This window comes from Felis catus, chromosome C1 (assembly GCF_018350175.1).
Source record: "Felis catus isolate Fca126 chromosome C1, F.catus_Fca126_mat1.0, whole genome shotgun sequence".
Classification (NCBI taxonomy): domain Eukaryota; kingdom Metazoa; phylum Chordata; class Mammalia; order Carnivora; family Felidae; genus Felis; species Felis catus.
In genome coordinates, this window is record NC_058375.1 from 185,955,606 (window position 1) to 185,977,857 (window position 22,252).

Sequence of the window (22,252 nt, forward strand, 5' to 3'; positions counted from 1 at the left end):
TTCTGCCCATTTTTAAATTGGATTATTCATTTTTGAGGTGTTGATCTTTATAAGTTCTTTATATGTTTTGGATGCTAACCCTTTATCTGATGTGGCATTAGCAAATATCTTTTCCCATTCCATAGGTTGCTTTTAGTTTTGTTGATTATTTCCTTCACTGTGCAGAAGCCTTTTATTTTGATATTGACCTAGTAGTTTATTTTTTAAATTTTGTCTCCCTTGTTTCAGGAGACATATCTAGAAAGAGTTTGCTATGGGAAATGTCAAAGAAGTTACTGCCTGTGTTCTCCTCTAGGATGTTTATGGTTTCAGGAGAGACCTTATCTCTTTGTGTGTGTCCACGTACATGTGTGTACAAATTGACAAGTTGATTCTAAAATGTATATGGAAATGCAAAAAGCCTAGAAAAGACAAGACAATTTGAGTAAGAAAAATTTGGAAGACTTACACTACCAGATTTCAAGACTTATTCTAAAGCTAAATAATTAAGACATGATGATACTGGTACAAGGAGAGACAAATGGACCACTGGAACAGAATGGAAAGTTCATAAATAAACCCACACATGTACAGTCATTTAATGACAAAGGCAACATTGCAATTCAGTGAAGAAAGAATGATCATTTGAACAAGTGGTTGCTGGAGGGGCGCCTGGATGGCACAGCCCACTTCAGATCATCGGTCCCCTCTCTCTCTGCCCCTCCCCTGCTTGCATTAGTCCCCCCCCTCTCTCTGCCCCTCCCCTGCTTGCACTCTCTCTCTCTCTCTCTTAAAAATAAATAAATATTAAAAACATTTTTTGAACAAGTGGTGCTAAAGAAACTGGATATCCATATTTAAAAAAAGTGAACTTGGACCTCTTTCTCATACCATATTGTTAAAATTAATTCAAGATAGATCATAAAGCTAAATGTGAAAACTAAAATAATCAAACTTTTAAAAAATTAATCACGTTTTTAGAAAAAACATAGAATATCTTTACGAACTTGAAATAGGTAAAGATTTCTCAAACAGGACACAAAAAAACAGAAGTGATTACATCAGAAGTGATGATTTGGACTTAGTAAAATTAATAACTACTATTCATTATATTTATAATATAAAGATATATACAACATTTTATGTTGTACTGATGTACATGTATAATTATATACATATATAATTACATAATACATATATACAATTATATATAATTAATACAAATGAATATTTATATTACTGACAAAGACACATCCAGAATATATGAAGATCTTTCACAGATCCATAATTTCAAAAACTAAAACACCCAATTTTTCTTGTCACCCATCACAAAAGAATGTCTGAATCATGAGAAAAGATCATTATAATTTGTATGAGGGAACTACAAACCAAAACCACAATGGGAGACCACCACACATGGTCCAAAATGGCTAAAACTGAAAAGACTGACAATAACAATTTTTGAAAAGTATGTGGATCAATTGGAACTCCCACACATTCCTTGTAGGAACATAAACTGGCAGAGCCACTTTGGAAAATATTTGGCAGTACATGTGTCCAAAGCTAAACATATGTTTACCCTATGAATCAACAATTCCATTCCTGGGTGCAAGCCCAAGGGGGAAACTGTGCAGATATGTCCACCGAGAGACATGCACAAGAATGTCAATGGGCAGCTTTACTCCTAATAGCCAAAAACTCTGAATGATCCAAATGTTCTTCAATGTGAGAATGGATAAACAAATTGTGATAAATTCATATAATGGAATACCACTCAGCAATAAAACAAAGACTACTGATCTATTCAACAACATGGATGAATCTCATAGATATTATGTTGAACAAAAAAGTAGAATCTAGACATCGTACATACTATGTGGGTCCATTTAAATGAAATTCAAAACCAGACAAAACCTGTTGATAAAAGTCAGAATAGTGGTTTACTTCTGGGGAGCTGTTGATCGGGAAGAGGCATGAGGGGACTTTCTAGGGTGGAGTACATGTCCTATATTTTGATTTGATTTGTTATTAAGGGTACATACATATGTAAAAATGCATTGACTTGTACACTTAAGATTTGTGATCATGACTCTTGTAAGTTATATTTCATCTAAGAAATAAAGAAGAAAAGGGAAATAAATGATCCTTCACTATAAAGATATTAAAAGTTAATCTCCTTTCTGAAATGGAATTCTAGACTCCTGATGTTAGAGGATGCCTTAAAGATCAGTCACCTTGTTTTATAGATGGACCTAATGACTGGAGGGTATGCTGTCTTGCCCAAGGCCAATAACAAATTAGTGACAAAGTTAGGATCAGACTCCAAGATTCCTGATAACCCTGTCCAGTGGTCCTTCTTCTCCCTCACTTCACTTTCCAAAAGCACCCCTGAGAATGACACTGGCACTTAAGTGGGCTCTTCAATCAATCCCTATGTCCTAATAAAATGTCTGCGGAACTTAAACTTAGTCCATGCATCCCCTCTGCTGGAATTCTCATTCTTAGCTTGTTTTTTCTGCAGCAGCCCTATCACCAACTTATCTCTCAAGACTTTGTTCAAGGTTTCCCATTTTTTAGAGGTCTTTCTTTATTCTTTTCCCCAGTAGAACTGATCCCCCTTTTACCTATGATAATAATATCTATTCTTTTTACCAGTACTTATTGATCATCTACTATGTACTAGGTGCTGTTGTAGATGCTTGGAATCTTGGAATCTACATTTTGGTGAGAGAGAAATAAGGTCAGGAGATGAAAAGACAGCATTAAGTAATAGTGTCAGGAGGCAGTAACAGGAAGTACTCTTTAGATCAGCTGGGCAGTAAAGGTATCTTTGAGGAAAAGACGTTTGAGCAAAGATCTGAATGAAGCAGATGAAGAATCTATCTGAAAATAAGACTCTCCAATGTATCTGTTTACATGTCTGTTTTCTCCATGCAAGAATCTGATTCTGATTGAGGGCAGAAATGGTATCTTAACTCATCTTTGTGTTTTGGATCCATATAGGGACTCAAAAATGTTGGTAAAAAATAAATAATGACATAAGCAACAGAAGAAACTATAAAGTGGACTTCAAAATTTTGAACTTTTGTATTTAAAGGAAAATTAAGAAAGTGAAAATAAAATCCACAGAACAGGAGAAAATAGTTGCAAATCACATCTCCAGTAATATATCTAGAACATATCTATATATCTAGGATATTTAAAGAATTCCTACAACTTGACAATAAAAAGACAAATAACCCAATTTAAAATGGACAAAGAATATGAATAGATATTTCCTTTAAGAAGATATATAAATAGCCAATAAGCACATGAAGAGATGCTTAAGACCATTAGTCATTAAGGAAATGTAAATCAAAATCATAATGAAACACCACTTCCCACTTGTTAGAATGGCTACAATCAAAAAGACAGACAATAACAAGTGTTGACAAGGATGTGGAGAAACTGGAATGGTCATGCATTGATGGTAGGGATGTAAAATGGTGCAGCCATTCTGGAAAATAGTTTGGTAGTCTCTCAAAAAGTTAAATACAAAGCTACCGTTTGACCAAAGAATTCCACTCCAGATGTTTACTCAAGAGAATTGAAAACGTAAGTCTGCCTACAACTTACATGTGAATGTTCATGTTCACAACAGCCAAAAAGTGGTAACAACCTAAATGTCCATTAATTGATGAGTGGATAAAGAAAAAGTGGCATATACATACAATCAAATATCATTCACCCATAAAAACAACTGAAGTACTGATATATGCTATAACACAGATGAGCCTGGAAAGAATTCAAATTCAAAAGGAATATTGTATGATTCCCTTTATAAGAAATGTCCCGGGGCGCCTGGGTGGCGCAGTCGGTTAAGCGTCCGACTTCAGCCAGGTCACGATCTCGCGGTCCTCGAGTTCGAGCCCCGCGTCGGGCTCTGGGCTGATGGCTCAGAGCCTGGAGCCTGTTTCCGATTCTGTGTCTCCCTCTCTCTCTGACCCTCCCCTGTTCATGCTCTGTCTCTCTCTGTCCCAAAAATAAATAAACGTTGAAAAAAAAAAATTTAAAGAAATGTCCCAAATATACAAATCCATAGAGATAGAAAGGAAACAAATGATTGCTAGGAATTTGGAGGTGGGGAAACAGAGATTGACCGCCAGGGGGTGTGGGTTTCTTTTTGGGGTGCTGAAAATATTCCGAAATTAGATAGTGGTGGTGGTTGCACAACTTGGTGAATAAACTAAAAACCACTGAATCGTCTACTTTCAAAGGGCAATTTTTTAGCATGCAGATTATATCTTAATTTTTTAAAAGAACAAACGAATGAATATCCAGGAGACAACTCAGGCTTTGTAAAATTGTAACAAATATGAGCTCCCAAAATGCTACATCCACCATGAAATGGCAAAATACCACCAGTTCGTTCCCACAGTTTTTCCTGCACTTGGTCAAGAGGCTGCCAGCTGCACCATCACTGAAGACAGTATCTGGCCCATCAATAATTGAAGCGGTGAGCCTAAACCAGGGCTCTGGCCACAAAGTCGGCATCCAGTGCCAAAGGTTCAGGAGAACATCTGGACTATGTCACAGCCAATTCAGACTTCACCCACACATCATCTGATCATCTGATTATAGCTCCTCAGAGCACTAAACATCTACAGGGGAAAAATCCACTCAGAACAAAAGATGTCTGGGTGAGTTCATTCTCTAACAAGCCAATCAAAGGGGTAAAGCAAAGGAGAGCATAATAACAAAAGAAAGAAAGAGAGAGGGACCTTGAACAAAAACAGCAAGCTCTTTTGATCCACTTGTTTGTCAGAAATCAATAGAAATGTTTTCTTTCACTTTGGAGAGTGAGAATTGGAATTTGTTGAAATTGGATCTTGAAGCACTTAGAATGTTGTTTTTTTTCTTGGTACTGAAACAATGGCACACATTCTGTTTACCAGGAAGCTCTAACCACTGGGGCAAAAATTGTAGCAATTGTAGTAATTCTATACGCAGATTTCTGTTTCCAGGGTTGAATAGAATGGGCTCAGAGATATTAATGGGCAGTACACGAAAAAAGCCCTTAAGAGATTTTTGAAAATATGTAAAATATTTCCCTTCCTATAAAGGCTTGTTTCTGGAAATGTTATCAGACTGTGCTGTTGACTGGTAGGTATAACAGAGAGAACACCATTATAAACTCTGAGTGAAATTTTCACCTCAGAAATAGGAAATGATTATGGTGAATGAATGATCTCAAGATAAAACAGTTTTATGCAATAAACTAAAATGAGTGTGGCAGTGCATGTTGGCTATCTTTGTATGGCTTTGTTTTAATTAAGGACTGATACCACAGCTGCTCCTCGTTTACTTAATAATGGAGTTTTGGTGTATCAGAAGCAGAGGACCTCAGGGCTGGAAATGGTGCCTGAGTGTGAGAGGGAGCATGTCATGGTAACCTTCAGTGCACAAGCTATGAATTGCTGGAAGATTTTGCCTAAAGCCCCATGAAATTCATGGCAAAGAGAGCATTGTGTTGAGCTATGGAATAAAAAGCAGCTGTCCAATAATGCCTCCAAATAGGCCAGTGTGGGCCTTCTGCATGCCCCTGCTGTGACTCAGAAAATTCTTCACCAAAATCCCCCCTAGCTTATTAGATCTCGAAAAGATTCCCTGTCTTCCCTACAGCAAACACTGTGATCCAACTGAAATGAGGACATTCAGAATTACCTTTCTTCCTGTACAGTGAGTTTATTTCCATGTCCTTTCATGTGAGTGGACATAAGATCTGTAATAGGTTTTTCTGGGTTGATAGGCCCTTTAGGCTGATCTGCAAGGCAGTGCTAGATTGGGCCAGTGCTACAAGTACAGAAAAAAATTATTTGTTGGCTGCAGCATGTGAAAAGTTCTGTCTAATGGGACTGTTCATCCCAGCCACTCTCCAGCATGCCTACATTTTCTCTCCCCAAATCCCATCCTATCCACCCCTTGAGCTGGGCCATCCTGAGCTCTGATGCCTAAATCTTAAACTGTGTAGAGGTGCGTTCCTCTACATCAGGTAAGAATTGATAAACCCAGATGAAAAGGAGATATTGGACTGGGATAGTGCTAATATTCTGTACCTGTCCTGTCCTCAGCTCCAAGGCAGGTCTTTCTCCCTAAATGCCATGCTGAGTGAGTATCACTGGACCCTGACTTCTTGTCTAGAGCTGGTTGGGCTGGAGGCCCCAGCATCTTAGCTAAAATCAACTATTAATAATGGGCAACTGTATATGATTACTCCCCACTTTTTAAAAACACAGAATAGGGGCACCTGGGTGGCTCAGTCGGTTGAGTGACCGACTTCGGCTCAGGTCATGACCTTGCAGTTTGTGAGTTCAAGCCCCGCATCAGGCTCTGTGCTGATGGCTCAGAGCCTGGAGCTTGCCTTGCATTCTGTGTCTCCCTCTCTCTGCCCCTTCCCCTCTGTCTCTCTCCGTCTTTCAAAAATGAATACATGTTAAAAAAAATAAATAAAATAAAATAAAATAAAATAAAATAAAATAAAAACCTGGAACACTGTTATTTTAATTATTCTCATACAGCTTTCGCATATAGGGTAGCTGATTCTGAATGATGAAATATTATTGTTCAATTTCTCAGTAAGATAAGTCTCCATGGCTATTTATTTTCCTGTATTTCCTAAACTTTTTCTGCATTTTACAATAAACCCTAAAAAAATCTCTAAAATCTCTTTAAAAATCTGATTTTTATCTAAAGGAACCTATTTCTGTTCCTTGTAACCTGATGAAGCTTAACAAAGCAAGGAGCTTGATAAATGCCAGGAAGGCAGGGATCACATCTATTTGTTCACCGCTGTAGACACAAGGCCTAGACTAGAGTAGGGGGCTCAATAAATATCTGTTAAATGCATGGAAAGCAACTTCATGGTTTCTGCTTTTTATCATGGAATTTAGGTTGTGGGAATATACATTAATCTAGGTGAAGGTTCTTAAACCCTGAATATTGTCAACATTGCTAAATTAGCCTGTCTGAGAAGGATAATTTCAGGTCAAAATGAAAAGCTATTCAATTGAAGTTCAGCTGATAATTGGGAAGAATTAATTGGAGTTTGTAAAGGAGAATTCTTACTTAATGAGTTTCATCAATATGGTGTAGTGTTTTACTTGTCTTATTGATTGATGTAGATAAGAAGCTGAATGGTCTCATTTAGGGAACATTTAGGCCTCCTGCAAATGCACAGATAGATCTGGGGCTCAGAGTTCTCCAGCACTGGGGCAAGGGTCCTGGGGGATATAGGGCAGCAGTTCTCAAACTCAGTTTGCATCAAAAATCAGTTGGAGGTACTTTTTAAACTCAGATTGCTCCAGAATTTCTGAATCAGAAGATATCCAAGTCAGGGTTCTCCCAAGAAATGGAACCAATAGGTGATAGATCTGTGTTGTATTTATAGGCACACATATGTTATAGAGGTTGAGAATTTCCATGATATGCCATCTGCAAACTGGAGGTCTAGGAAGATAGTTCTAATCCAAGTCCAAACACCTGAGATCTTTAGGAGAATGAATGCCTTAAGTCCCGGTCCAAAAGGAGGAAACCAATGTTTCAGATCAACAGTCAGGCAGAGAAAGAGAATTCTCTCTGCCTCCACTGTTTGCTCTACTTGGGTTCTCAGGGGATTGGAGGAGGCCCACCCACACTGGGGAGAACAATCTGCTTTACTCAGACTACCAATTCAAATGCTAATGTCTTCTGAAAACACTCTCACAGACATACCTAGAAATACTGTTTAGCCAGCTATCTGGGCATTCCAAGGCCCAGTGAATTCACCATATAAAATGAACCATCACAAGTCCATCCTTGTCAAGTAGGCAACCATAAATATCTCTTTAAACCATATTTAATCACAAAATAAAGACAATAACAATGTTATAATTCTACCTAACATGAAAGAACCATCCTGCCTGTAACTGAAAATGCACTAATTCCTTCCTCAGAAGAGGAGGTAAAAACTTTGAATGATGTTCACTCTTCCCCTTGATACATAATACTATAATGTAAAATTAACAATACTTAAATACTATGATATAAAATCTATACATCTTATGTTACATGATAGGGGGATAAGAGAAAAGAAAACAAAAGTACATACACACACAACCATATTCATAACAAAATAAGGAGAAAATACTCATGACAATTATAGTCCTCATTTCTGTAACTGGCCATGTGGTTGTAGCTGGTATTTATAACTACCTTCTTCCACTATGCATTTTGTATTCCCTTTATATTCAACAAGCACGTCAACTGGTCATGGTTTTTTACCTGGTGGAATGACTGCAATCTTCATTCCTAAAGGGCCTAGGCCATTAGCCGTCCTGCCTGGATTGGATTGTTGTAATTTTCAATTGACCTTAATCACAGGGTATGAATGCCCTAATGGATCTCCTGTCTTCCAGATACACTCTTCCATACCTCCATTGTAGAATAGTAGTCCAATTTCCTCTTGTAGTCAGAATCAATCACCCAGGCAACACCTTAACTCCCTTCTTTGCCTTTTGATTGAGAGGCATGAGGATCCCAAAGTGGCTGGGTGTCAATCTTAACTCCCAATTCAATGGAATCATTGTTGTGTCTCTTGCAAGAAGCATTCCTCCTCTTGGAACTAAGATCCCTAGGCCAGCAGAGCATAAGGTCACAGAAACAGGAAGCAAAAATCTTGCTAGTGGGTCACCAGGTGGAGTAGTGAGTGGTGACACTCCCATTTCTCCCCCTTGAATTCTGGACCTGTCAATCTTGGCTATAGGAGATACAGTACCATATATTGGACAACTATCTCAGAGCATATACAGCCTTCTGAAGAAATCCTGCCCCAGCGCTGCAAAGGATTGCCACCCAGCTGGCACTACAACTGTCTTCAAAAGGCCATTCCACTGCCTTAGGATGGTGAGGGGAATATAGTAAAACCAGTGATTTCCATGAGCATGAGCCCATCACCACACTTCTTTTACCATGAAGTCAACTCCTTAATCAGGAGCAATTCATAATGCATAATGATGGATAAGGCATTCTATAAGTCCACAGATAGTAGTTTTGGCAGAAGCATTGTGTACAGGGAAGGCAAATCTCTATCCAAAGGAAATGTCTATTCCAGTAACAGGAAAATACTGATCCTTCCATAACAAAAGCAGTCTAATGCAATCAACTGACCAACAGGTAGCTAGCTGATCACTTCAGGAAATGGTGCTATATTGGGAATTCAGTGTTGGTGTCCGCTGCTGTGAGAGTAAAAGTTCATGTTACTGAGCTCATGTATAACCTCTATCCCTGTCACATGGCCACTTTGTTCATGAGCCCACTGGGTGATAACAGGGGTGGTTGGGCACAGACACTGGTATCCACAGAACAAATCATTCTATCCACTTGATCAGTAAAATCTTCCTCTGCTGAGGTCACTCTTCTGTGAATTTTCACATGGGACACAAATATCTTCACAGTGGTTGCCCATTCAGACTGGTCTATCCACACATCTTTACCCACATTTCCTTGTAACCAGTTTTCCAATCATGTACCTTCCAAGTCCCTGACAATCCAAACTATTGACCACAGTCTATGGATCTGTATTTAATTGTACATCGGACATTTTTCCTCAGAAACAAGATGAACAGTGGGGCGCCTGCGTGGCCCAGTTGGTTAAGCATCCGACTTCAGCTCAGGTCATGATCTCATGGTTCATGAGTTTGAGCCCCGCATCAGGCTCTATGCTGACAGCTCGGAGCCTGGAGCCTGCTTCAGATTCTGTGTCTCCCTCTGTCTCTGCCTCTCCCCTGCTCATAATCTGTCTCTCTCTCTCTCTCAAAAATAAATAAACATTAAAAAATTTTTTTTAAAGAAACAAGGTGAACAACCAGGTGCATTGTTCATAGTTCTGCCTACTGGGAAGATTTTCCTTTACTACTACTGTACTTCAGGGATGCCTCAGGAAGGGGCTATAGTGTCACAGCTGTCCACTTCCAAATAGTGCCTGCAATTGCATATAAAGCCATCTGTAAACCAGGCCTGAGTTCTCTCTTCCTCTGTCAACTGACCATAGGGAGCTCCCTATGAGGCCATAATTGCAGGCCAGGAGAGGGAAGGCAGTATAGCAGAAGTAGGGACCGTGGTCATTTGGGCCAATTTTTCATGTAAATTACCTGTGCCTTTAGTTTCTGCCTAGGACCAATCACATATTACCACCTCCATTTGATAATGAAGTGTTACTGTGCATGCCCAACTTCATGATCCAGTGAGTCAATTAACATCCAGTTCATAATGGATCACATGGTAACTTTGTGGCTCATGGTCAAATATTCAGTCTCTCCTAAGGCCCAGCAGCCGGCCAAGAGATGTTTCCCAGATGGAGAGTAGTTATCTGCAGAGGATGACAGGACTTCACTCCAGAGGCCTAAGAGCCTGTGTTAGTGATTCACCTGTAGGGAGCTGCTAAAGACTCCCAACAGCATGGCTATCTGTCACTAACCCTTCAAGCAGCTTGAAGGGTTAGTGACAGATCTTCTGGACCTTATGGTCCAAATGGCAGAACAGATTGTACAGCAGCATGGACCTATTGCAGACCTTCTTTTCTTTGGGGCCCCGCTCAAAATTAGCAGCTTTTCTGGTCACTCAGGAAATGGGTTGGAGTTACAGAGACAGATGAGGAGTATATTTCCTCCAAAATCTAAAGAATCTATTCCAAGTATGCATTCCAGAGCTAGAGAAATAACCACAGGATGTGTTCAGCAGCCCACTGGACCCATGGACCTGAGATAAAACTCTGTTGCTCTCCTGATGTCCATAAGCCTCTACTCTGACCAGTGGACCAGAGTGACATTTCAAATCTCCTGAAATTAGTGTTGGTTGGTTCAGAGTCAGTGTCCAGTGGTCCCCCTCAAAGCTCTGATTATTTCCTTCCCTCCAATTCATAGCTACTCTGGTAAAAGCCCTAAGTCCCTTTGGGGAACACTAGAAGAAAGATGAAAAGTACAAATATTTGGTAGTTTACCAGGGCTCTTCTCAAGGGGATCTATTTTCCCCGTTATTCAAGGAGTTCTGGGTCTATAAACTGGCTCAAATCTGGAAATTAAGGATCTATGACTCTGTTTTTATGATTCAAGTTACACTTTTATTCACTTGTCCTAGAACTTTTCCACTTATACAGATTAAGTAAGAATTTAGTAAGCTTCCTATCTATTTCACATCTAGGAACATCACAGTCTACGCACCAACACCAGGGGTCTATGTCAGTCAGTCTATTCTGATTGCTGCTTTAACTCTGCTGGCCATTGTGGTAAACACACCCATCTTGCCTTTGGCAGCTGAATGATGCCACTTGGCCCCTGCCACCCTGGAATCCAATTATTCCCACTGCATTTAGGTTTCTCCATTCAATAACTGCAGCTCCCACTGTAAGGTCTGGTCTACAGAGAAGAGCAATCACAGAGCTCACAAATTTATTTCTCACGGTCATGGTGAAAGGTGTGTCTTCTGGAGCCTCCCAGAGTGAGTAAGTAGCTCTTAAAGACAGATCAAATCTAACATCACTATCTCCTTAAGCCTTTGAATCCCTCCCTCTGCATTAAACCAAGGCAGATCTGGCATTTCCAATTTTCTCAGTGTAGGCCACCTTTTGGTTCATGTTTCAGCCAGGCAATCAGAGTCCTTTGTAACAAGCTGCAGCATCAAATGCAGAATCCCTGCTTAGGGAGCCATATCAGTAAATTTGGCCTGAGCCAATTTTATGTTCCTTCCTTCATTATCCTATACCCTTAATATCCATTCCCACGCATGTTCCCTGGATTCCTATGTCAACAAATCTGAAAAGTCAAGTAGTTCTCTTGGAGTATAATCTGAATTCCTAAGTTCATGCTTAAGTTCAGTAGGGAATGGTGAGGCACCCAAGAGAAGAGCAAGAGAAGGAAGTCACTACCAGCTCCTTGACCTCAGGAACAACAGGTGGAAGTAGTGTCCCTAGAATTAAGGGGCAGAGGGTGGTGGGGAAGCTAGAACTAGAATGGGGTCTTTCTGGTGGAGTGGGAGCCCTGGAGGAGATTTACTAGTTGTGGAAGAGATGTTGCCCTGGACAGACAGAAAAGGAGGACTAGAACCCCCTGGTTTCTCTGTAGCCACCTCCTACACACACCCATCCTACACATGCACACACACACACACACACACACACAGCCCAGAGGCAGCTGGGCTGGCAGGCTGCCCTAGGGTAGGCAGGCACAGGGCCAGAGGGTCTACTAAATGACAAGTGGTGGATGAGACAGACATGTGCCCTGCCTTCATTGACCTTACAGTCTAATAGATTGTACAGAGCCTCACAGCCCTATAAGATATTGGGGGCCATGGGGCCTTATGCTCAGTAGAGAAGTGTTATGGACTATTTAGGTTCCCCCAAATTCATATGTTGAAATTTAATCCCCAATGTGATGACATTGGAAGTGACATGTTTGGGAGTTAATTAGGTAATGAGGGTGGGGCCCTCATGACTGTGATGCAGGCTTTTATAGGAAGAAGCCAGAGAGTCACGCCACCCTCTTTCTGCCATGTGACAGTACAACAAGAAATTGGTGGTCTGCAACCCAGAAGAGAGCTCTCACCAGGACCCAACAATGGTGGTACCCCGATCTCTGACTTCCAGCCTCCAGAACTGTAAGACATAAACTTCTATCATCGACAAGCCCCTCAGTCTATGGTATTTTATTATAGAAGCCCAAACTGACGAAGGCAAGAAGCTTTTAAGTAAGTTGATTGTGTCACTTTATAAAGGTAGGAAAAGCAAATGTATCTATAAGAGAAGCTGGGCTTAAAAATTATAGCAATTATAATTATAATACAATGCATTTTTACTTGCCTGTATAGGAAGAAAGTTCTAGAAAGAAATGTTCTTTTCTTTTGCCCAAATAATCATACTCTGTATAAAATTAATGTTTTGAAGTGGAAAAGCCCTGGAAGTGGCAGTGGTTATCTTTTGAATTTGTGAATATTGTTACTATCATATGTTACATTAAAATGAATAGGAGCTGAGGATGTGTATTGAGGGGAAAGGAATGGATCCCTCACTGAGCTTTTGTTGGGGACTGCGGTTGCGCTGGGAAATGGGATTTTAGGTATGATGCATAATCAAGCATGAATTAATAGCATGGTAGAGTGGGGTCTACAATAAAAACGCATGGCTGTCTTTCACAGCTCAAGTGCTCTGCTCTGCTCGACATCCTAGAATTAAGCACTTAAATCAGATATCTTTTAAGTTCTTGCCAGAAAAGAAAAAAACCATATTTCTCTTGTAAGCCCGAATTTTTTTGGAGGAGGGAGTGGGTGGGTGGCAGTATTACAGAACTGTTCCTTTGAATGTTGTTCATATGGAATGTATTTGAACGACACTGACATTTGGGGGAAAAGATTCTGTGAGGATATGAGCTAACCGTGGGACTGTTTGCTGGCTGTAGTCATATGGTAACGATAGCAGCTTTGCCTGGGAAAAATGACGGCACGAAATTCAGCTGATTTGCCTAGACGAAATTACATGAAATTGCATGTATTTGTCTGGAGCATTCTGGTAATAAGCATTAGAGGGATAGATTTTTGTTTCTTAGAGAGCAAATAATTTGGAGGCATAGTTCATACCCAATATATCATTGTAGCAATAAACAAGTGTCAGAAAAACGTCTTGTCTTTCTTTAGGATTACATGTTCCTGAGTAGCTTATTTAGTAAGATAGCATATTTTCTTCACAATCTCACATTTAAGTAGACTATTTTATACATCTTACATTCAGGTCATCAGCTGAGTTTATCTTATCTTTGGGGAAATAATAAAGTAGTGCCTATTAGTAAAAGAACATTTTATTTTTCTTTCCACAAGATTGAGTCAGTGCTAGTATGCATGCACAGTTATGCCTCACATGATAAAATAAATGTATTCCTGAAAGGTGGTGTATAAATTGAGTCATTTTCCTATTGGCTGATATTATCTTGTCAAAGATGTTATATTTTCCTTCCAGATTGAACTTTAATTAACTTCCAACACGTTAACTTTCAGTTTCTCTTTACTCCCGCACTCTTTCCAAAAGTTTTTCATATTAATCTTGGTAATTTTAAAAGCTCAAAAATATGGAGGAAACTTCACAACTATCCCAAGAGAGATAGATGGAGTCTCAGGCATTTCTCAACCTCAACCACCCTGGAAGAATCACTCTTTCGGGCTACTAAGAAAAGCTCAGTGGTCTGATATTTGTATAATTCTGCTTTTTTTGGGGGGGGGGAGAGGGGGGTGATAAGGGACTGCTCTAGGGTACACACTTATGTGCAAAATCTTTTATTCCCTGTTACCATCCGTTGAATGACTGACCCCTGAAAGCGCCTCTCTGAAACATGCTGTTTGGTTCTCAGCAGTCAAGAGGCACCTTAATTTCTCTTTTTCCCCTTCTTCCATTGCACTCTGGATGTTTTCTACTAAACAGCCTATCATGTGATAGAAGGATTGAGATTGTAGGGTCCTACAAATCTAGGTTTGAATGCTATCTCTGACATCTACTAGCCATCTGACAGGTCAATTTTCCTCATCATTAAAATGGATTTAGTCAGCACTATTTTTAGGACTGCCGCAAAGATTAGTAATAATATATGTGAAACACAGTGCATAGTGCTCAAGTGATACACAAATTATGATAGTCCTCAACATAATCTTCTTCTTCATTATCATCATAGTCCTCATTAGGGTTAGTTATTGATTTCTCATTATTACTACTTGATTTGGAGACCTGTAACTTCAGAAGCCAGCACAGTGCCAGGCATAGCAGGTGCTCAATAATTCTTTATTGAAACAATTCACAGGTAAAATTGAGCGTGTTAATTATACGTCTGGAAACTCCGGATTCCTCATGCTCCACTAGCCTATGGATACCAAAATAATCCAGATTTCTGACTCACACACCTGTTCACATAGCTCCCTAGTCTCCTAAAATATGCTTCTTCAGCATTTCGGTGCATCTCCAGGGTTGTCTCACATATGCAGAGAAAGAAGTTTGGTTCCAGAGAGCTCCTCTTCCATTGCCAGCAGGCAATGTTCCAGAGCCCCAAAAGCACTGAGCTGCAAGGGGGTTGACAACAAAGGGGTGTGTCTCTCTCCCTTTGGTATTAAATCCATTACAGAGGCTCGAAAACAATACTGCTTGGAACCAATGTTACTGACAGGTTCTGGGCACGTGCACAGGATGGAAAGGAGAGACAGCACTGTGCCATATTCAGAATCAGCTCTCCTCTGGCAGAGGCTCTGTGCACCAGATCTCGAGCCTGGCTCCTTCTTCCTTAGGCAGAATTATCTTCAGGAGGCAGCTCAGCCATCATGAAGATAGGTGTTGCTCAGGTTTGTCCCAGTGGCTCACCAGACACATCTGAGGACACATCTGAGCTCCTGTAGTGGTGGACACAACATCGGTTCAAGTTGTAACTCCCGCTGAATAGCTGCATGCTGGTTGGAAAAATCAACATGCTACCTTAATCTGCCAATGACAATCTATACCTCCAGCCAAGGGCTGATTTGTCGTTTTCTACAACATTGATAAGAGTCTTATGGGAGAGCTGAGGTTTCCTTTCAGGAGCCCAGATGTAGAAGGCTCAGCCCCGCTGCTGACAGGGCACAGCACGGCACCACAGTCGGTCTGACATCCATCTTGCCACATGTACCACAGGACTCCAGGGACTGCCAGACTGCCCTGGATTCAGAGTCCCTTTTGGAGTTTGTCGTTAAAGCAGAAACAGCAAGTGTGGCCCACGGAATCGCAGGGTTAACCCTCTGTCGAGGCACTGGGAGCCAGGTGGCAGGACAGGCCCGAATCAGGACTTGCCTCTGTATCAATCAAGTATCAGCTAATTACTCCGAGCTCTCAGCATGTGGAGAACCTGTAAGCCCTGGGGAAGACGTGCAGCTGCTCCAGGAACAGGCCAGGAAGACCAGTGCCCCAGTTCGGGCCGAGCTTGAAGTGGGGGAATCTGGGTCAATGGCTAGAAAGAGAGCCTAGGAAAGAATCAGCTTTGAGGAAGCACATTTACCAACAAATGACTGCTAAGCACTTTGCGGTTGTCAGATTCCTAGGCACTGAATAATAATGAGAGGGGGCTTGGAGAGGCTAATGACTAATGGCCCCTCAATTTCCTGCTGATGTTGGCAGTTTTGTGTCATTTTGTTTTTATGTTAATTTATGCACACAGGATTAGAATGTAGCATTATGTGGTCATTTAATTTAATTGAAGTATGGAACTTCATGGGCCCAGTTTTACATTTCCCTTATAGATTTCAGTGATTTTATCTTTAGCATTTAATCTTCCCTCCAGATCACCATTCCTAATAGCAATAATAATACATTTACACTTACATCACGCTTTTCCTTCCTAGGAGCTCAAAGCACGTCATGGCCCATTACCCCACAAGAGCTGTGCAAGGCAAATGCCAGGGAGGATTTTAAGCACTTTCCTTAGGTTTAACATACATAAAAAGGTGCAGCCTTTATCATAGAGATAAGTTTCCCAGCCGTTTAAATTACTTTCGAATGCAATGAGAAGCTTTGCTTATGCATGAGGCTTCCAGTGGGCTCCGTGTTTTTCATACCTCAGAAATATGTGACCTTTAAGCCTGACAGAACCGCTCAGGGTGCTTGTAACTTATTAGGGAGTTTTCATTGATCATCCCGCCCCCTTCTCTTAAAGAATGAGGTGTTTGTGTCACACAGCCTGGAAAAACTGCCAAAGGGCATGGGGAAGAGCCAGTTGAGAAGTGGAGGAGAAAACATGAGGTTAGTGAACTCCTTTTAAAAAGCCACTAGCTCTTCTCTGGTGAATACAGATGGACCCAAGGAGCACTCTCAGCCTGCGACTCACTGGATCTATTCATGCTCTTTCTGAAGAGCCATGCAAGTAGCCACTTGGAGACACTGGCATTCAGCACTCTTTTTTTTCTAAAGGCCAAAAGAATAAGGGGAGAGCGGCAGTGAAATCTGCTGAGGTGACAGTAGAGAAGGAGCAGCTCATGAGCCTGATGGGGACAGCCCTCCCCTGTGTCTTAAATACGGGGCCACGGAAAAGGAAAACTGGAGGGATGGCCGTGTCATATGTGCCTTTTTCTGAGGGGCCACGAAGTAGCTGGGGCATTTCTTTCACCAGGACGTCAGAGAAGATACGATCTGACTTAGGTGCCCAGTCATTGCCAGACCGTGTGCAGCTTGGCAGCGTCTGCTGAGGCACAGGAGGAAGAACAGAGATGGGGTTTGGAGCAACAGCCAAGGACCTGCCCACAGGACTGATGTGGAGGGTTCTGTTTCAGCCCCACTACTGTACTTCAGTTCAGTTCTGCACTAATTAGAGTTAGTGCAGACACCATGAGTTCAGTGCTCAGTCCCAAGAGACTGCCCCTCCCCCTTTGATGCCAGCCACAGGTGGAGTCCCCAGGGCACTTGAACTTCTGACCAACTGGCTGCAAACTCAGGGGGTTCCCATGACCTTCCTCAGGTTCAATAATTCACTGACTCACAGAATTCATAGAATAAATGACTCCTAGAACTCAGGAATATACTTATTATTAGAGATTTATATTATATTATATTATATTATATTATATTATATTAATTATATTATATTATATTATTATTATTATAATATACTTATTATTACAGTTTTATTACAAAGGATACTAATCAAACCAGCCAAATGAAGAGACACATACGGCAAGGTCTGGGAGGGTCGGAAGGCAGAGGGGTCTGTGCCCTCTCTCCATGGAATTAAGACATGTAATTCTCCTGGTATGTTGATGTGTTCACCAACCAGGAAGTTCCGCTGAGCTTCCTGTCCAGGATTTTCATTGGGATTTCATTTTGTAGCCATGATTGCTTGAACCATTGGTTATATTATTTAGCCCAGTCCCCAGCTTCCCCCATAACCCTCCCCTGAGGTTGGACTGACTCCAAGTTCCAACCCTCTAAACATATGGTTGTATTTCAGGTGACCAGCCCCCATCCTGAAGCTATGTGGGGGCCTACCACTAGTCACCTCATTAACCTAAAATCAGGTGTGATTCAAGGAGCTCATGAATAACAAAAAGCCTGGCACAAAGTCCAGACAAATTCCTTATTATACAGTAAGAGGCTTCTGAATCAGGAAGTGGGGAATGTGACACATATATTCCCCACTCCGGAGATTTCACAGAGCCCCCAGGGAGAGAGTGGAGAGAGTGAATCCTTGAAATTAAAGTCTTAGGAATACTTACAGTTAGGGGCCAGGAGACAAAAGACGTTTGGCTTACTTATTAAAATACTTGGATTCTAGCATCTTGTAGTTCTAGCACCTTTGGACTTACTGTCTGTTAGCAACTGATGAGTAGCCTTCTTTAATTCACTCAACACTAATTAATACCTGGGCCTATATTCTCATTGTCTTCATTTACTTAGTTTGCAGTGTTTTCCATTGTTCTAAAGCAAAGGAAATACTGTGTCTCCAATTGGAATTGTGGTGCATACCCGCATTAGCAATTATGTGAGAGATCCTTTGGAAGCACTTTGCTAAGTTTTCATAATCAAGTCATACTAATGCAATTGGGCATATGATATACCACAAGATAAGGTATGCAAAATTATGAATATATGGATTTGAAATAACTGTAAGCTACATGAACTGGGCATGAATTTCCACCACAATTGAGTTTACAAGAATTATTAACTTTATTTTATTTAAATCATATTAAATCTGACGCAGAAACCCCACTGCTGGGTTGTAGAGAATAACATTCTTGGTCATTATTAGGCCTTTCATTCACTCCTCAGCCCCAGTCATTATGACAAAATATTGGGGGGAGCTGTCCTCATCTCTGTTCCATACCAGTCAGTCCTGATAAATCCACTGTCAGAAGTCACAGGAGCCCTTAAATCCAGGAGTTTATTAGAAAATGCAAATTAGAACCACGAAGAGATACCATCATACACCTATTACAATGACCATAATAAAAAAATGCTAACAATATCTAGTGCTAACGAAGAAGTGGAACAATTAAAACTCTCATAGATTGTTGGTAGAAATGTTAAATGGTACAGCTTCTCTGGAAAACAGCGTGGCAGTATCTTGTAAAGTTAAATATACTCTTACTATATGACCCAGAAATCTCACTCATGGGTATTTACACCAGAGAAAGGAAATATGTTCATACAAAAATCTGTACATGAATGTTCATGACAGTTTTTTTGGTAACAGCCAAAGCTGAAAACAACCCAAATGTCCTCCAACAGGTGAAAGATAAGGAGATTGTGGTAAATCCATACCATGGAATACTCCTCAGCCATAAATGAAATGAACTGTTGATACACACAAAAACATGGATGAATCTCAAAAATACTATGCTGAGTGAGAGAAACCAGCCTCAGAAGGATACTGACTGTATGATTCCATTTAGTTGGCAGTCTCAAAAAGACAAAACTATGATAGAAAATGTGTCAGTGGTTTTCAGGGGTTATGAGTGGGGGTGGGGTGACTATAAGGGAGTCAGTGGAGCTTGGGGGAGTGATAGAACCATTCTATATCCTGATTACACGGATCTATACATGTCTTAAAATTCCTTGATTTGTACACCAAAAAAAATGTTGATTCTACTTTATGACCATTTAAAAACACTAACAACAAAACAATCAATCCAAGGGCACTATTCCCTTAATGCCATGTTTGGTTGCAGTATTCTACAGACCCTTGTGCTCCAGTGCCTGGGATCCAGTCTCCCTAGGCACAGGGGACATTCCCCCTTAAAGAACTCGTCACTTCCCCTAGGAGGCATAAGGGAGACTGTGGACCCTTCCTGGCTTTCTAGAATGTTCATCTTCTAATATTTTTTATCTACTCCTCTCCATTCTCTCCCCTGTCAGGGGACATTCTCATTTAGTATTCTCAAGACTTTCAGGAAAGCCAGAAAGAGAAGTTGTTTCAAGCACTTTCTGCTTTCAGCTCTTTAAATACCCCTGAGGCTTTGACCCCTTCCAGGAAAAAGAAAGGGGAAAATAAAGAGAATAAAGCCCTAATGGTGCTCAGTTTTGCTGAAGTTTTTAGAAGCAAAAACAAAACGTAAGTTAATGCCTCAGTAAATTAGCCCACACTGCTCAAGCAACAAGGAGAACGTTTTGCCTAGGCCCCTGTTGCTCTTGATGAGAGAGCATGGAGCAAGCTGAGGGCAAAATACAGGCTGGCACCCTCCCCTCCTTCTCCCCTGCCCTGTGGAATATGTGTGATATTCCTTGGACACTCCTGGCTACCCAAGAATGAAGGAAAGGGGTTTAAGTGCTTTCCATGGTAACGTGGGAAACTAAGACAAATGAAAACTTAAATTCTCTTACTGCCTACTGCCCATTGACAAGTCCTTGAAAAAACGTGCAGAGTGCCCTCCCTCTAGGACCTCAGCTGCCTTGATGGTGACACTTTGCTGGGAGCAAAAGAGAACCTTAGCTTAACATTATCCCAACCTTGAGGATCCTGTAAGTCTACTTCCTTTATCTCAACTGCCCCAAGATCTAGGCTGGCATTCGTACTTCAAGCTTGTGCCCCCCCCCCCCCCCCAACGTATATCTGAAGGGTCTCATGACTGAGGTTTTATTAAAAGGTAATAAGTGGTGTTTCCTGAACAATAGCTAGCCCCTCAAGGTCCTGGAAACCTGGCTTCAAAATACCTTAGAGACTTACTCTATCCCTGACCCCCTCCAACCTGAGGTTATGTAATGAGTTACCCGTGACAACTCCAGTGCAGGGGTCCTGTTCCCATGCTTTAATAAAATCACATTTTTGCACCAAAGATACCTTCAAGAATTCTTTCTTGGCTGTTGGCTCTAGACCCCATGAGCCCCCCATCATCCCAAAACTTCATCATTCTGGCCCTTGTAATCAACACAATCATAAAGTATGGGAAAGATCAGTTCACAGCATTGTGCACAACCCAAAAATGTGTGCGTGGATTTGTGTAAATTAACAACAAGAACAAGAGGAACAAGAGTCAACCAAGAGTGAGATACATGAGACCCCACCCCCACCCCCTGCTCCCGATATAGAACCAGTAGTTCACCTGCTGGAAGATAAATGATTTCAAAATCATAACATCAGGCCCAAATCCTCAGGTCTGACCTAGTGGTAGAAGGGGGACCAGCAAGAGCTCTGTGCTGACTGAGGTCAGGATCTGCCCTAAGACTTAAAGACTTGCAAGATGGAAAATGGTCCCAGACATTAAGGGGAATGAGCAGGGGCCATGGCTGAGGTTCATAAATGCATTATATTGAAAAGAGCAAGAGAGAGAACCAATGATGAAGTAAATGAGGTAAAATATTCATAATAAATGAATCTGGGTAAAGAAGTACAGTTCTTTGTTTTCTTCTTATTCTTGCAAATTTCCTGTAAGCTTAAAATTATTTCCAAATCAAAAGATTTTTTAAACAAAATATTCTTTTATAAAAGGAGTCCTTTTGTATGATACTATGTCTACATATCGTAAATGTGTGACTACATGTCATAAATTTATTCAAAACCATAAAATGTGCAAGAGTGAACCCTACTGTGAATGAAGGACTTTGGATGGTAATGATTTATCAATATAGGTTGATCAATTATAACAAATGTACTGCTCTGGTGGGAGATGGAGATAATGGGGGAAGTGATACATGTGTAGGAACAGGGAGTATGTGAGAAATCTCTGTTCCTTCTGCTCAAAATTACTATGAACTCAAAAGTGCTCTAAGGAAAGTCCTTTTTAAAAAAGAGAGAGAGAGAAGATTCCTAGTGCTCAAAAAGTTTGGGAACAACAAACTTCAAAGAATGAGTAGTTAGCATACTTATTTCCAATGGCAGCCTTCTGTATGTTAGATCATAGTAAATATACGGTTAAATTCTGAAGAGTGACTGAAGAGTTGATAGTCTTTACTGTTGATTAGAAAATGCCTCAATATTTAGCCAGCAGACAGCCAGATGGCATTCAGTTATGATAATTTGGAGTTTCCCATTCTCCGACCATCATCCCACTTTATTTAAAGAAGATAGGTCCCTACAATGCCTAGGGATGTGGTGCCTCAGCCACAGAATTTAGAAAGATTTTTTTACTTTTTTTTTACATTTCAGAGGAAAGTCTAAGCTGCTTATAAGTGTGAAGTGACACATGAAATCAGTCTTCCTTCCATGCTTTTTCCTTAGGCAGTAACTCTGGGCTGACTCTTCAAAGAGTCCATGAGCAATTCTGATGGGCAAGAAGTATT